This window comes from Bufo bufo, chromosome 4 (assembly GCF_905171765.1).
Source record: "Bufo bufo chromosome 4, aBufBuf1.1, whole genome shotgun sequence".
NCBI lineage: Eukaryota > Metazoa > Chordata > Amphibia > Anura > Bufonidae > Bufo > Bufo bufo.
Window position 1 is genome coordinate 614,122,330 of NC_053392.1, and position 15,876 is coordinate 614,138,205.

General features: G+C 48.6%; 1 protein-coding gene and 1 long non-coding RNA gene across 2 annotated transcripts in view; one reads left to right on the forward strand and one right to left on the reverse strand.

Moving 5' to 3' along the window:
• Positions 1 to 15,876, reverse strand: part of LOC120999669 (zinc finger protein 436-like) — a 1,002,518-nt gene that overhangs the window by 83,847 nt on the left and 902,795 nt on the right. The gene's annotated exons all lie outside the window — the stretch shown is intronic.
• On the forward strand, positions 4,381 to 15,097 carry LOC120999737. Its single transcript, XR_005778597.1, has 3 exons — positions 4,381 to 4,422; positions 14,814 to 14,924; positions 15,037 to 15,097. It is a non-coding gene; the product is annotated as an uncharacterized LOC120999737 (long non-coding RNA).

Here is a 15,876-nt window from a genome sequence, read left to right on the forward strand (position 1 = left end):
ATTTGAGTTTTCCATTGACAGGCAGCCTTCTACCTCAGTCTCACCACTTAGATGCCACGGTCAGTACTGACTGGTTGTGATAGAAGCAGATCTCTATAATACAGACCCACATGATCGGCGCAGGTCAGGAAGGAGCTAAAGAGAAGTCCTGTCCTCGTCCTGTCAGTCGCCTCTTTCTTCTAATCGTTGGTGTTCTGCTCCGGGGTCAGTAGGTGCGGTAGGTGGGGGATCGCCTCTATCAGGACCCCACTAATCCTGGGAATGGAGGGGCTGCAGAGCTGCTTTACTGCTGAATCTCCTCCACAGTCCCTGCTCATTAGAGCTCCGGCCTCCGCTGTGCAGGGACAGTGAGGAGAGGACACAGCGCTGCAGCCCCTTCATCTAGAAGAGGTTGTCCCCACCGACCACACACTGACTCCATATCCTAGTGACATCACAGAACAGTGTGTGATGGAAGACCCCTCTAATCCAGGAGAACAGCCCCTCTTACAGGGGTCTGGGGGTCTCCTAATATTCCAGGGGGAGAGCAGACATGTCTGAGGAGAACTCCCCTCCTGACCTCCAGACTGTGTGAGCAGAGACTCTCTATGGCCGGTGCTGCCCCCTGCTGGCTGGACCTGCTATATGTCACCTATAGAACCGCTCCATTCTAATAAACTCAGAACCAAGACCAATAACTGACCTGCAGATCTCACCTCCTGGGGCTGCAGGACCTGCGATGACGTCACTCTGGTCACATGACAGGAAGTGCTGAACAGTGAAAGACCTCCACTGCTTTACTCCTCCCCTCATGTGACTGATCACATGACTGTGACATCATCAAAGGTCCTGAAGTCACTATAATCTAACATGATAAATTCGGATATTTTCAATAGTAATGGCTAATTCCCTTACGTCCTAACCAGTGGCACAAATGGGGGTATTCTGCCCCTGTGGACTGGTTAGGACAGGTGGAAGTTTTAATGAAACAATAAAAAAACACTTGCATGCACACGCCCTCCCTGCCCCCAATAAAGAGGGGTGTGACCCTCCGAACCTTGTGTTTTTTTCTGTCCTGCGGACAGGACGGGGCGGGTGGTGCACTCCTCCATCCTGCGGTGGAGAGATTGTCTTTTCCCTTTCTTTACTTTGTTCCTTGGGAACTGGGCCGCTCCTCCTATGCGGCCTGAGGATGTCCTCTGGCCTTGGCTGATTTTTGCTCCCTTGTACAGAGCCCTGTCACTGTTGGGGCTTACCTCATTCACGGAGGCTGTAGCGGCGTCCCGCATGTTCGGCTGGGCGCCGCCATCTTGCGGAAGTGACGTCAGGTGACGTCACTTCCGGGTTTCTCTCCGGCCGATCGCAGTAACGTCGGCCGGAGGTGTATTTTGATTGTCCAAGGCCGTGGGGGGCCTTTAAATGTTTCAGGGTCCCTCTCTGGGTCCATAGTATATCGTTTTGGCATTTAGTTCCAAAGATATAAACTTAGAGGTTTACCCCGCCCCTTTTGCGGGCGGGGCTTTCTTTTTGGCGCCAACAACCCTATTTAAACTTGGTGAAGCTCCAGGTTCAGTCTCCTGAAGCGCAGCTTGCTGTTAACCTTGAGTGTGGTTTGGTGCTAGAGTGTTTGCTAACCTCTGTGTGCTGAAAATCTTTTTTGCTTACGATAAGAGCTTGCTAGGATCTTCTGGGTAAAGATCCTGAAGCTTGCGATTAAGCTCTGTTTCTTGAATTTTGCTAAATTCATTTCTCTTTTAATTTTCAGCCATGTCGTCTACCGGTGACGGTGAGCGAGAGCCCAGCAGGAAGTCCGCGGGCAAGAGGCGCCACCTGCAGTGCCATGACTGCCAGATCGTGCTGGAGGACTCCTATGATTTCTCCCGGTGCCCATCCTGTAGGGCCAAGACCCTCCCCCAGCTGGAGCCATCTGTCCACGACGTGGTCGATTGGGTGAAGGGGTACATGGAGTCCAACATGAGCCAGGTCAACGCCTCCATACAGGAGCTGAAGAGTACCCTGGTCTCCAAACGTCATCGTCCCTCCTCCCCCCATCGTGCGATGGAGGTCTCGGGGGGTCAGGAGGCGAGAGAAGGTTCAGCCTCTTCCTCCTCGAATGACGAGGATGGATTCTCATATTTTTTTCCGCTGGAGAGGGCCCAGCGGCTACTAAAATCCGTCCGGTCGGGGGACCAGGACGTTGATCCGGGGGAAGCCTCATCCTCTGCCTCTAGGGGGCCTAGGGCCTTTAAAGCAGATGATTCTCTCCTGTCTCTGATGAAAACAGAGTGGAGAAAGCCAGAGAAAGGTCCAGTGTTGACCAAAAGGTTCAAGGCTGTGTTTCCGGTCAAAGAGGATCAGGTATCGTCCTGGGGGCCTGTCCCCAAAGTGGACATGGTGATCGCAAAGTTATCCAGAAGGACCCTGATCCCATCAGACGACGGGTCAAGTTTGCTGGACCCAATGGACCGGAAGGCGGACTGCGCCCTTAGGCACGCTTATTCCTCGGCCTCCGCCTCAGTCGCAATTTCCTCGTCTGAAGTGGCGAATTTTCTAAAATCTAGATTCTCCCAAATTCAGTCTGACCTGGACCAAGGGGTCTCTAGGGACGACATTCTGGCCTCATGTAAGACGGCCAGCCTTGCCATTGACTTCTTGTGTGACGCAGCTCCACAACAATTGAAGCTGGCATCCAAGTCCATGGCTCTTTCAACCGCGGGCAGGCGTCCGCTTTGGTTGAAACCTTGGAAGGCCGATACAACCTCAAAACATAATCTTTGTGCAATGGCATATGAACCCGGCAAACTCTTTGGTGCAGAGCTTGACCACATAATGGAGGGGCTGCCGGACAAGAAGGGCAAGTCCCTTCCCCAGCAGTCTTTTCGTGGTCGGGGCAAGGGGTATAGTTCCAGAGCGGAACCGCAACCCAGACCCCAGAGGAATTGGGGTTCCCGTAGAGGAGGAAAATCCTCTCGGGGTTCTAGACCCCCCAAGAAGTCCTCGGCGCTCTGATTGCGGGCCTCCTCGAGGCTCTTGGTATTTAGCCGGTCTGACTGGAAATCTCGGGCTCCCTTCTCCCCACATTCCCGTAGGCGGTCGCCTACAGCACTTTCTACCTTGTTGACAGGATCATATCCAGGACAGTTGGGTCCTGCGTGTAATTTCTCAGGGCTACCTTGTAGACTTGAGCACTTTGCCTCTGGACAAGTTTGTCCAAACAAGGCTTCTTCCCAGCAACAAGCAGAAGATTCTAGAAAGTTACGTGCTATAATACTTCCAGAAGGGGGCCTTAGAAGAGGTTCCTCTCAAAGAGAGGGGAACAGGTGTCTACTCCCCAGTTTTCCTGGTACCCAAGAGTACCGGAGGTTGGAGGATGAATATAGATCTGAGGTTCTTCAACCGTTTCATAAAACAAAAGAAGTTCCGTATGGAAACTATCCAGTCAGTGACCAATCTTCTTATACCGGGAGATTTCTTGGCAACCTTAGACCTCAAGGATGCTTATCTCCATATTCCCATCCATCCTGAGTCCAGAAGATTCTTAAGGATCGCTGTAAACATCGGGGGGGTCCTAAAACATTTTTAGTTTGTGGCCCTCCCGTTTGGGATTTCTTCAGCCCCACACACTTTCACCAAAGTAGCGGTCTCTGTGGTGGCCGCACTAAGGCTTCAGGGCCTGAGTATAGTTCCATACCTAGACGACTGGCTCCTCAGAGCTCCTTCCCAAGCGATCCTGTCCCAACACATCCAACAGGCTGTTACATTCCTACATCAGTTAGGATGAATAATCAATTGGGACAAATCCCAACTTCAACCAGCCACCTCGGTAAGGTTCCTGGGGTTCATGGTGGATTCAGTCAGGATGACGATTCATCTCACTCGCTAATTTCTAACGATAATTTGTTTTCCCTTAGTCCTAACAGTGGCGCACAAATTTCCCCCCCTATGCTTATTAATTGTGGTTATGTTTGTCTACTTGTAATTACACAGGGTTCGGAGGGTCACACCCCTCTTTATTGGGGGCAGGGAGGGCGTGTGCATGCCAGTGTTTTTTTATTGTTTCATTAAAACTTCCACCTGTCCTAACCAGTCCACAGGGGCAGAATACCCCCATTTGTGCCACTGTTAGGATTAAGGGAAAACAAATTATCGTTAGAAATTAACGAATACTTTACTCCGTAAGGACTTTCTGACGTCACAATAACATATGAGATCCCTAGGTCACGTGGGCCGGCAGGTATAGGAATCTGGCATTAAAAATTTCCGATTTTATCATGTTAGATTATAGTGACCACAGGACCTTTGATGATGTCACAGTCATGTGATCAGTCACATGAGGGGAGGAGTAGAGCAATGCATGTTTTGTTTCACAGTTCAGCACTTCCTGTCATGTGACCAGTGTGACGTCATCGCAGGTCCTGCAGCCCCAGGAGGTGAGATCTGCAGGTCAGTTATTGGTCTTGGTTCTGGGTTTATTAGAATGGAGCGGTTCTATAGGTGACATATAGCAGGTCCAGCCAGCAGGGGGCAGCACCGGCCATAGAGAGTCTCTGCTCACACAGTCTGGAGGTCAGGAGGGGAGTTCTCCTCAGACATGTCTGCTCTCCCCCTGGAATATTAGGAGACCCCCAGACCCCTGTAAGAGGGGCTGTTCTCCTGGATTAGAGGGGTCTTCCATCACACACTGTTCTGTGATGTCACTAGGATATGGAGTCAGTGTGTGGTCGGTGGGGACAACCTCTTCTAGATGAAGGGGCTGCAGCGCTGTGTCCTCTCCTCACTGTCCCTGCACAGCGGAGGCCGGAGCTCTAATGAGCAGGGACTGTGGAGGAGATTCAGCAGTAAAGCAGCTCTGCAGCCCCTCCATTCCCAGGATTAGTGGGGTCCTGATAGAGACGAGCCCCCACCTACCGCACCTACTGACCCTGGAGCAGAACACCAGCGATTAGAGGAAAGAGGCGACTGACAGGACGAGGACAGGACTTCTCTTTAGCTCCTTCCTGACCTGCGCCGATCATGTGGGTCTGTATTATAGAGATCTGCTTCTATCACAACCAGTCAGTACTGACCGTGGCATCTAAGTGGTGAGACTGAGGTAGAAGGCTGCCTGTCAATGGAAAACTCAAATCCCTAAAAGGGACTAAAGAAAATAAAATATAAAAAAAAAACATTTTCCCCCTTGGAAACAAAAACAGAAACAAAAATAAATACAAAGTAATATCACCATGTCCATAATAATGTCAACTATAAATTATTGAGGGGCATCTATTAATGTGTTCACGCCAATATTGTGCCATTAAAAACTTGTAGATGTTATGAGCGCCGTATTTGTGCCATAATTTGCTACTTTTTGAGCTTCTCTCCACATTTCTGAAGTGACAACAAAAGGGGTGGGACTTAGCAGAGGGGCGGAGTCTCACAGTCTGCCAGGTTTACTGTATAACTTATACCGGAATCTGCTGTAGGTTATAGCTGAAGTCTACGTTAGTCCCGAGCATCTGCCTCTTAATAAAGTAGGTGCATGTTACTCCAGCACAGGGGTATCAAGACCAGCTTATGGGGATGCCACTAGTGTTTAATGTCCACCATTGTGTTTGTTTTAATGTGAATTTGATGTTTTGAGAATTAATAGACGGGCTACACAGGCTAAGTGACAAAAAATATTTACAAAGTGTGAATATATACATATATACACTGAAGAAAAATATAAACGCAATGCTTTTGGTTTTGCTCCCATTTTACATGAGCTGAACTCAAAGATCTGAAACATTTTCTACAGACACAAAAGACCCATTACTCTCCAATATTGTTCACAAATCTGTCTAAATCTGTGTTAGTGAGCACTTCTCCTTTGCCGAGATAATCCATCCCACCTCACAGATGTGGCATATCAAGGTGCTGATTAGACAGCATGAATATTGCACAGCTGTGCCTTAGACTTCCCACAATAAAAGTCCACTCTGAAATGTGCACTTTGATCACACAGCACAATGCCACAGATGTCGCAACGTTTGAGGGAGCGTGCAGTTGGCATGCTGACTGCAGGAATGTCTAGAAGAGGTGTTGCCTGTGCAATGAATGTTAATTTCTCTACCATAAGCCGTCTTCAAAGGCGTTTCAGAGAATTTGGCAGTACATCCAACCGGCCTCACAATCGCAGACCATGTGTAACCACACCAGCCCAGGACCTCCACATCCAGCATGTTCACCTCCATGATCTTCTGAGACCAGCCACCCGGACAGCTGCAGCAACAATCGGTTTGCATAACCAAAGAATTTCTGCACAAACTGTCAGAAGCCGTCTCAGGGAAGCTCATCTGCTCGTCGTCCTCATCGGGGTCTGGACCTGACTGCAGTTCATCGTCGTAACTGACTTGAATGGGCAAATACTCACATTCGATGGCGTCTGGCACGTTGGAGAGGCGTTCTGTTAACGGATGAGTCCCGGCTTTCACTGTTCAGGGCAGATGGCAGACAGCGTGTGTGGCGTCGTGTGGGTGAGCGGTTTGCCGATGTCAACGTTGTGGATGGAGTGGCCCATGGTGGCGGTGAGGTTATGGTATGGGCAGGCGTATGTTATGGACAATGAACACAGGTGCATTTTATTGATGGCACTTTGAATGCACAGAGACACCGTGAGGAGATCCTGAGGCCCATTGTTGTGCCATTCATCCACGACCATCACCTCATGTTGCAGCATGATAATGCACGGCCCCATATTGCAAGGATCTGTACACAATTTCTGGAAGCTGAAAACATCCCAGTTTTTGCATGGCCAGCATACTCACCGGACATGGTACCCATTGAGCATGTTTGGGATGCTCTGGATCGGCGTATACGACAGCGTGTTCCAGTTCCTGCCAATATTCATCAACTTCGCACAGCTGTTGAAGAGGAGTGGACCAGCATTCCACAGGCCACAATCCACAACCTGATCAACTCTATGCGATGGAGATGTGTTGCACTGAGGCAAATAGTGGCAACACCAATACTGACTGGTTTTCTGACCCCCCCCCTTCCCCCCTCCAGTAAGGCAAAACTGTGCACATTTCAGAGTGGCCTTTTATTGTGGGAAGTCTAAGGCACACCTGTGCAATATTCATGCTGTCTAATCAGCACCTTGATATGCCACACCTGTGAGGTGGGATGGATTATCTCGGCAAATGAGAAGTGCTCACTAACACAGATTTAGACGGTGAACAATATTGGAGAGTAATGGGTCTTTTGTGTATGTAGAAAATGTTTCAGATCTTTGAGTTCAGGTCATGCAAAATGGGAGCAAAACCGAAAGTGTTGCGTTTATATTTTTGTTCAGCGTATGTATATATATCCAGTCGTGGCCAAAAGTTTTGAGAATTACATAAATATTGGAAAAGTTGCTGCTTAAGTTTTTATAATAGCAATTTGCATATACTCCAGAATGTTATGAAGAGTGATCAGATGAATTGCATAGTCCTTCTTTGCCATGAAAATTAACTTAAAGGGTTTCTACCACCACATTTTGACCTAATTAGCTGTCAGACACTAGCGATCTGCTAGTGTCTGATCTACCTAACAATGCTATTGTAATTCCTTTCTCTGCAGCGGTTACCCTAACAGACGTAGTTTTATTGGTATGCAAATGAGCCTCTAGGTGCTATGGGGGCGTCTTTTCAGCACCTAGAGGCTCCGTCCACTCACCATTTCTGTCGCCCAGCGCGCTCCAGCCCGCCCCAGCCCGCCCCTCTCCTCTAGATTGACAGCCTACTTCTCTCCCTCTTGGCCGAATTCTCGCGCCTGCGCCGTGTGCTTCTGTATTCGGCGCAGGCGCAGTGACGATTACGGCGCAGGGAGCAGTCCAACAGTCACTGCGCCGAATACAGAAGCACACGGCGCAGGCGCGAGTAGGCTGTCAATCTAGAGGAGAGGGGCGGGCTGGAGCGCGCTGGGCGGCAGAAATGGTGAGTGGACAGAGCCTCTAGGTGCTGAAAAGACGCCCCCATAGCACCTAGAGGCTCATTTGCATACCAATAAAAATACGTTTTTTAGGGTAACCGCTGCAGAGAAAGGAATTACAATAGCATGGTTAGGTAGAGCAGACACTAGCAGATCGCTAGTGTCTGACAGCTAATTAGGTCAAAATGTGGTGGTAGAAACCCTTTAATCCCCAAAAAAACTTTCCACTGCATTTCATTGCTGTCATTAAAGGACCTGCTGAGATCATTTCAGTAATCGTCTTGTTAACTCAGGTGAGAATGTTGACGAGCACAAGGCTGGAGATCATTATGTCAGGCTGATTGGGTTAAAATGGCAGACTTGACATGTTAAAAGGAGGGTGATGCTTGAAATCATTTTTCTTCCATTGTTAACCATGGTGACCTGCAAAGAAACGCGTGCAGCCATCATTGCGTTGCAAAAAAATGGCTTCACAGGCAAGGATATTGTGGCTACTAAGATTGCACCTCAATCAACAATTTATAGGATCATCAAGAACTTCAAGGAAAGAGGTTCAATTCTTGTTAAGAAGGCTTCAGGGCGTCCAAGAAAGTCCAGCAAGCGCCAGGATCGTCTCATAAAGAGGATTCAGCTGCGGGATCGGAGTGCCACCAGTGCAGAGCTTGCTCAGTAATGGCAGCAGGCAGGTGTGAGCACATCTGCACACACAGTGAGGCGAAGACTTTTGGAAGATGGCCTGGTGTCAAGAAGGGCAGCAAAGAAGCCACTTCTCTCCAAAAATAACATCAGGGACAGATTGATCTTCTGCAGAAAGTATGGTGAATGGACTGCTGAGGACTGGGGCAAAGTCATATTCTCCGATGAAGCCTCTTTCCGATTGTTTGGGGCATCAGGAAAAAGGCTTGTCCGGAGAAGAAAAGGTGAGCGCTACCATCAGTCCTGTGTCATGCCAACAGTAAAACATCCTGAGACCATTCATGTGTGGGGTTGCTTCTCATCCAAGGGAGTGGGCTCACTCACAATTTTGCCTAAAAACACAGCCATGAATAAAGAATGGCACCAAAACACCCTCCAACAGCAACTTCTTCCAACAATCCAAAAACAGTTTGGTGAAGAACAATGCATTTTCCAGCAAGATGGAGCACCGTGCCATAAGGCAAAAGTGATAACTAAGTGGCTCGGAGACCAAAACGTTGACATTTTGGGTCCATGGCCTGGAAACTCCCCAGATCTTGATCCCTTTGAGAACTTGTGGTCAATCCTCAAGAGGCGGGTGGACAAACAAAAACCCACTAATTCTGACAAACTCCAAGAAGTGATTATGAAAGAATGGGTTGCTATCAGTCAGGAATTGGCCCAGAAGTTGATTGAGAGCATGCCCAGTAGAGATGGCCCGAACTATCCGACGGCGAACAGTTCCCGGCGAACATAGCTTGTTCGCGTTCGCCTCTGCCGGGCGAACACATGCGATGTTCGGTCCGCCCCCTATACATCATCATTGAGCAAACTTTGACCCTGTACCTCACAGTCAGCAGACACATTCCAGCCAATCAGCAGCATACCCTCCCTCCCAGACCCTCCCACCTCCTGCACAGCATCCATTTTAGATTCATTCTGAAGCTGCAGTCTTAGTGAGAGGAGGGAGACTGTAACTGCTGCTGATTTAATTGGGAAATCGATAGCTAGGCTAGTGAATTCAGTGTCCACTCCAGTCCTGAAAGACTCATCTGATCTCTGCTGTAAGGACAGCGTCCTGACAGCACCCCAAAAAGCCCTTTTTAGGGCTGCAACATTAGTCTGCTTTTTTTTTTTCCTTTATATACATATTGCAGTTGCCTGGCCTGCCTGTGTGTGAGGAGCTGCAGGCCCACAGACTGTAGTGTGCCCACTGCCAGTGCTCACCCCTGTCATTCCGTGTGGCACAGGACTTTGCTTAAAAAAAGGCACTTAATTTTTACACTTTAATCTAAGGTTAGTTGCCTGCCAGTGTGTGTCAGGCTGACTTCCACTGACTGTAGTGTGCCCACTGCCAGTGCCCACCACTCATACCGGCTGGCACAGGACTTTGCATAAAAAAGGCATTTAATTTTTACACTTTAGTGTAATTTCAGCTGCTTGCCTGCTGCTAGTGTGTGTCAGGCCGACTTCAACTGACTGTAGTGTGCCCACTGCCAGTGCCCACCCCTGTCATCCCGTGTGGCACAGGACTTTGCTTAAAAAAAAGGCACTTCATTTTTACACTTTAATCTAAGGTTAGTTGCCTGCCAGTGTGTGTCAGGCCGACTTCAACTGACTGTAGTGTGCCCACTGCCAGTGCCCACCCCTGTCATCCCGAGTGGCACAGGACTTTGCTTAAAAAATAGGCACTTAATTTTTACACTTTAATCTAAGGTTAGTTGCCTGCCAGTGTGTGTCAGGCTGACTTCCACTGACTGTAGTGTGCCCACTGCCAGTGCCCACCACTCATACCGGCTGGCACAGGACTTTGCATAAAAAAGGCATTTAATTTTTACACTTTAGTGTAATTTCAGCTGCTTGCCTGCTGCTAGTGTGTGTCAGGCCGACTTCAACTGACTGTAGTGTGCCCACTGCCAGTGCCCACCCCTGTCATCCCGTGTGGCACAGGACTTTGCTTAAAAAAAAGGCACTTCATTTTTACACTTTAATCTAAGGTTAGTTGCCTGCCAGTGTGTGTCAGGCCGACTTCAACTGACTGTAGTGTGCCCACTGCCAGTGCCCACCACTCATACCGGCTGGCACAGGACTTTGCATAAAAAAGGCATTTAATTTTTACACTTTAGTGTAATTTCAGCTGCTTGCCTGCTGCTAGTGTGTGTCAGGCCGACTTCAACTGACTGTAGTGTGCCCACTGCCAGTGCCCACCCCTGTCATCCCGTGTGGCACAGGACTTTGCTTAAAAAAAAGGCACTTCATTTTTACACTTTAATCTAAGGTTAGTTGCCTGCCAGTGTGTGTCAGGCCGACTTCAACTGACTGTAGTGTGCCCACTGCCAGTGCCCACCCCTGTCATCCCGAGTGGCACAGGACTTTGCTTAAAAAATAGGCACTTAATTTTTACACTTTAATCTAAGGTTAGTTGCCTGCCAGTGTGTGTCAGGCTGACTTCCACTGACTGTAGTGTGCCCACTGCCAGTGCCCACCACTCATACCGGCTGGCACAGGACTTTGCATAAAAAAGGCATTTAATTTTTACACTTTAGTGTAATTTCAGCTGCTTGCCTGCTGCTAGTGTGTGTCAGGCCGACTTCAACTGACTGTAGTGTGCCCACTGCCAGTGCCCACCCCTGTCATCCCGTGTGGCACAGGACTTTGCTTAAAAAAAAGGCACTTCATTTTTACACTTTAATCTAAGGTTAGTTGCCTGCCAGTGTGTGTCAGGCCGACTTCAACTGACTGTAGTGTGCCCACTGCCAGTGCCCACCCCTGTCATCCCGAGTGGCACAGGACTTTGCTTAAAAAATAGGCACTTAATTTTTACACTTTAATCTAAGGTTAGTTGCCTGCCAGTGTGTGTCAGGCCGACTTCAACTGACTGTAGTGTGCCCACTGCCAGTGCCCACCCCTGTCATCCCGAGTGGCACAGGACTTTGCTTAAAAAATAGGCACTTAATTTTTACACTTTAATCTAAGGTTAGTTGCCTGCCAGTGTGTGTCAGGCTGACTTCCACTGACTGTAGTGTGCCCACTGCCAGTGCCCACCACTCATACCGGCTGGCACAGGACTTTGCATAAAAAAGGCATTTAATTTTTACACTTTAGTGTAATTTCAGCTGCTTGCCTGCTGCTAGTGTGTGTCAGGCCGACTTCAACTGACTGTAGTGTGCCCACTGCCAGTGCCCACCCCTGTCATCCCGTGTGGCACAGGACTTTGCTTAAAAAAAAGGCACTTCATTTTTACACTTTAATCTAAGGTTAGTTGCCTGCCAGTGTGTGTCAGGCCGACTTCAACTGACTGTAGTGTGCCCACTGCCAGTGCCCACCCCTGTCATCCCGAGTGGCACAGGACTTTGCTTAAAAAATAGGCACTTAATTTTTACACTTTAATCTAAGGTTAGTTGCCTGCCAGTGTGTGTCAGGCTGACTTCCACTGACTGTAGTGTGCCCACTGCCAGTGCCCACCACTCATACCGGCTGGCACAGGACTTTGCATAAAAAAGGCATTTAATTTTTACACTTTAGTGTAATTTCAGCTGCTTGCCTGCTGCTAGTGTGTGTCAGGCCGACTTCAACTGACTGTAGTGTGCCCACTGCCAGTGCCCACCCCTGTCATACCGAGTGGCACAGGACTTTGCTTAAAAAATAGGCACTTAATTTTTACACTTTAATCTAAGGTTAGTTGCCTGCCAGTGTGTGTCAGGCTGACTTCCACTGACTGTAGTGTGCCCACTGCCAGTGCCCACCACTCATACCGGCTGGCACAGGACTTTGCTTAAAAAAGGCATTTAATTTTTACACTTTAATGTAATTTCAGCTGCTTGCCTGCTGCTAGTGTGTGTCAGGCTGACTTCAACTGACTGTAGTGTGCCCACTGCCAGTGCCCACCCCTGTCATACCGAGTGGCACAGGACTTTGCTTAAAAAATAGGCACTTAATTTTTACACTTTAATCTAAGGTTAGTTGCCTGCCAGTGTGTGTCAGGCTGACTTCCACTGACTGTAGTGTGCCCACTGCCAGTGCCCACCACTCATACCGGCTGGCACAGGACTTTGCATAAAAAAGGCATTTAATTTTTACACTTTAGTGTAATTTCAGCTGCTTGCCTGCTGCTAGTGTGTGTCAGGCCGACTTCAACTGACTGTAGTGTGCCCACTGCCAGTGCCAACCACTGATACCGGGTGGCACAGTAGCTTGCCGATAAATAAGGCATTTAATTTTTAGACAGTAGTCTAAATTCAGTTGCTTGCCTGCTGCCAGTGTGTGTCAGGCCCGCTTCCACTGACTGTAGTGTGCCCACTGCCAGTGCCAACCACTGATACCGGGTGGCACAGTAGCTTGCCGATAAATAAGGCATTTAATTTTTAGACAGTAGTCTAAATTCAGTTGCTTGCCTGCTGCCAGTGTGTGTCAGGCCCTCTTCCACTGACTGTAGTGTGCCCACTGCCAGTGCCAACCACTCATACCGGGTGGCACAGTAGCTTGCCGATAAATAAGGCATTTAATTTTTACACTTTAGTGTAATTTCAGTTGCTTGCCTGCTGCCAGTGTGTGTCAGGCCCGCTTCTACTGACTGTAGTGTGCCCACTGCCAGTGCCAACCACTGATACCATCTCCCCGTTCGAAAAATCTATTCAATAAATGGCACCCAGATTGGGGACGTTAGAGGGATTAAACTGATGAGAATAGTACTACAGAAAATACCACTCATATCGGGTGTGACAGTAAATTGCACGGCGCAGACGCAGTCACCGTGGATAAAAACAAAGGGGAGGGAGCCAGCGTTTTTTTAACCATCTCCCCGTTCGAAAAATCAATTCAATTGACCTTTCGGGGACCCTTGGTGTTGTACGTGGCTGGGTGGAGGAAGAAACCTTCAATGACATCACCGGGACGTGGCTAGCTTGGTATCCAACCTTGTGCAAATGGGGAGTTTGCGGTTGTGCAAATGAACTGTTTGCGGTGCATTAAAAGGGGAGTTTGGTCTGTCAATGTCTGTGATGCGGGCGTAACCCTTACACTACCTGATCGATACAACATCATACCTGATCGTATACACACACTGGATGTTTTAAAGCACGTTATTCCAAACAATTTAGGAATGTTAGTTGATTTATGCCCTTTATGGATTAAAACCCGACTCTGCGTCCACTACGTAATTTTCCATGGGAGTTTTGCCATAGATCCCCCTCCGGCATGCCACAGTCCAGGTGTTAGACCCCTTGAAACAACTTTCTCATCACTATTGTGGCCAGAAAGAGTCCCTGTGGGTTTTAAAATTCGCCTGTCTATTGAAGTCTATGGCGGTTCGCCCGGTTCGCCAGTTCGCGAACATTTGCGGAAGTTCTCGTTCGCTGTTCGCGAACTGAAAATTTTATGTTCGCGACATCACTAATGCCCAGTCGAATTGCAGAGGTCCTGAAAAAGAAGGGCCAACACTGCAAATACTGACTCTTTGCATAAATGTCATGTAATTGCCGATAAAAGCCTTTGAAACGTATGAAGTGCGTGTAATTATATTTCACTACATCACAGAAACAACTGTGAAGGAGCCCAGCACCGCCTATGTCTCCTCCTTTCATCAACGATAGATAGTCGTAATCTCGCGATGCGTGAGATCGCGCATGCGCAGTTCTTTCCCTGAGGCTGATGCCAGCACAAGGAAGAAAACTATACCGGCACTGCGCAGGCGCGAGCTCGCGCATCGCGAGATTACGGCTATCTATCGTTGATGAAAGGAGGAGACATAGGCGGTGCTGGGCTCCTTCACAGGCGGGCGTGGCTGGGCACAAGGAAGCTTTGTCACCTGAGGTAGGCGGATCGAATGAAAGGGAGGGCGGCGATTTCAGCTCAGAAGGCGGCGCTGGGCACCTAAACGACATGGCTGCAGACGGGCACCTTTCACCATGAGTCGTCCCCTTGGACACATTTTGAAGTGATTGACAGGTGATATAAACCACTTTCTTATGAATATAGAGCCACAGGGGCATTTGATAAACTCACTTTAGGATTCAGTGTTTTACAAGGCACATCGCCATATGTTTAGCTTATAGGGCTCATTTCTGATGACAGAATCCCTTTAAGGGCTTGTTCACATCAGAGTTGTGTTTTGCGCATTTCTGTTCCTGTCAGAGATAATGATCCACTTTAATCCAAATGTGACTTTGCTCTCAATCCTTCTTGATTTCCACCGGTTTCTTAGGTTCAGGACTCTCTTCTTTTTAAAGATGATGGTTCTTTCCATCAGTGACCCACCAAGGATGGAGAAGGACAGAGACCACATGGCTGCGAGGATATTAGACCTCACCCTGGAGATCATCTCCTTGATAACTGGAGAGGTGAGAGTCTCACATGACGTCACTCTTATCTCTAGTAATAAAACAGGGAAATGTCTGGAAAGGTGAAGGATTCTTAGAATCTCTGTAGTGATCGGCGTCTCCCCATACACAGGATTACACAGTAGTGAAGAAGTCGTCTGGTGAGTGTGTGACACCCCGTGTGTCAGGAGGATGGTGCAGGACCCAGAGCCCCATCACCGAGCCTCCACCTCATTCCCTGATACATGAGCAGAAGATCCTAGAACTTACCACCAGGATCACCGAGCTGCTAAGCGGAGAGGTGAGCGCTGCTGGGAATGCTGGGACATTATACAATAACGCCAAGGGAGGTGTCTGGTAATGACTGTGTCCTTGTGCTGTCAGGTTCCTATAAGGTGTCAGGATGTCGCTGTCTATTTCTCCATGGAGGAGTGGGAGTATTTAGAAGAACACAAGGATCAGTACAAGGATGTCATAACGGTGAATCACCAGTCCCTCACATCACCAGGTAAGAGGAGACCTTCCATGACTGTAGAGGAGAGAACAGTTTTGAGAGTTGGCTGGGTTCACACTTGAGCGTTTTACAGCGCGTTCAAATGCGCTGTAAAACGCTCAACACATGAAAACCAATGCTTCCCTATGGCCCTGGTTCTCACTTGAGCGTTTTACAGCGCGTTTGAACGCGCTGAAAAACGCCCTACGCTCAAAAAAGTTCTTGAGCTTCTTTGGGGCGTTTTGTCACGCGTTTGCGGCCATAGGACACTGCTGTCAATCACACAAACGTGCGTAATACGCGGGTTGACTATGGACAAAAACGCGCGATAAAAACGTGCGTTAAACGCGCATATCAAATACGCTCAACTGTGAACCCAACCTTAGCGTTACAGAAGTGGATGTAGATCCACTGTGCTATTAAACAGATTTAGCTTGAGGCTACTCCAAAGGGAGTTATATAAGTGGACCCCGTGCTTTT